The sequence below is a fragment of the Chrysochloris asiatica genome, unplaced genomic scaffold (assembly GCF_000296735.1).
Source record: "Chrysochloris asiatica unplaced genomic scaffold, ChrAsi1.0 scaffold00249, whole genome shotgun sequence".
Taxonomy (NCBI): Eukaryota; Metazoa; Chordata; class Mammalia; order Afrosoricida; family Chrysochloridae; genus Chrysochloris; species Chrysochloris asiatica.
The window spans coordinates 3,298,960-3,300,498 of record NW_006408767.1 but is presented as its reverse complement, the minus strand read 5'-3'; positions in this window follow the sequence as shown (position 1 = coordinate 3,300,498).

Below are 1,539 nucleotides of genomic sequence, written 5' to 3'. Positions count from 1 at the left end.
CTGTAAATCTTTATGGGAGCAGAAAGCCTCATCTTTCTCCCGTGGAACAGCTGGTAGTTTCAAACTGCTGACTTTGAGATTAGCAGCCCAATTTGTAACCACTATGTTACCAGAGCTCCTTAAATACTGCTTAGGTCGGTAGTAAACCGTTTCACACAATCTACATTTTAAGTTATTCTCTTAGGATAAATTCACAGGAGTGGATCTTGTGATCAATCTGCAGGCACATTTTAAAGATTATTGAGGTTTATTAATTGTATTGACCTTTTCTAAAAACTAACTTTTATTTTCATTCATTTTATCCATTTACTGTTTCCAATTCATTGCTTTTCCTCTAATATTTATTATAGAGCATTAATATCATTTAATGACATTGGTTACATTTTTCAAAATGTTTCAACATTCTCATTGTGCCCATTTTGGCTGCCTCATTTGCATTAATGTAGTTTCTCTACCTTCCCTTACCTTCTAATCTTTGCTATTTGGTTTCATATAGAAGTTTGAAAAAAAAAAAAAGAAGACACCCATTTGACCTGGTTTCAATGACTGGATGATCAGAGCTCAACTAGAAGAAGAAAGAAGATGAAAAAAAGTGTAATCTGATACAATTTGATGAAGTTGACCTATACCTATGGATACAGTATAGGTCAAAAGAGGGAACAAATTTTTACAGCAAGGATCATTCCCACCCCTCCATACACAGAGTAGACAGGGATGGGCAACTTGGACATTGGCTACCAAAAATTGGGGGGGGGTGCTACAAAGGCAAGAAGTGACTGGCTTACAAGCTTTCAAGAGGGAACGTAGATCCAGAGGGCCTGGAGGAAGGCCTCCACTGAGTAGTATTCAATCTGTCTAGGCTGGCTGATGAAAGGAGATGCAGATAGGTCTCTTGTAATACAATAGTGAATAATTGTTATCAGGACTGATTGTGAGTGTTAGAAATGTAAAGGTAGATGTTTTGTAGCAAGGAGGGGAGTGATTAACTCTTCAGTCCAGGAGCGGAAGTCCCTGGGACCATCAAGGGAGAAGAGCAGAGAGCGGGACCCTACCCAGAGAAGCAGAGATGGAGGCAGAGATGATGATGTGGAGAATTTAGACACAGAGAGGGAAAGGGGCTGTGTGCTGATGATGGGGGGGTGGGGTGGGGTGGGAAGTGTCAGGCTTGCAAGGTATACCCTTTGGTTGGTTGATGGTGCATGAAGGGGATTGTAACCATGGCAATGAAACGATATACAATAGGATGAATGTAAAACTAATGTTCTCCCATGTAAACTATCACATAATTCACAATAAAACATTTAAAAAAAAAGAAGAAGAAGGCCAGTACTCATGGGTGACATGGTTCAATTTCTGAGATCATGTGTTATGTACCTGAAAGGTGACCTCTGGAAGTGGTATCATTTCAAAATGTAAGTGTAATGGGTGTCTCAGAGCAAGACATTAGGAGTTCCCCTAATGTCAATCAGTCCAGTAAGTCTGGCCTATTTTAAAAATTTGAGTTTGGGTCTGCATTTTGCTTCCATTCTACCTGTGACT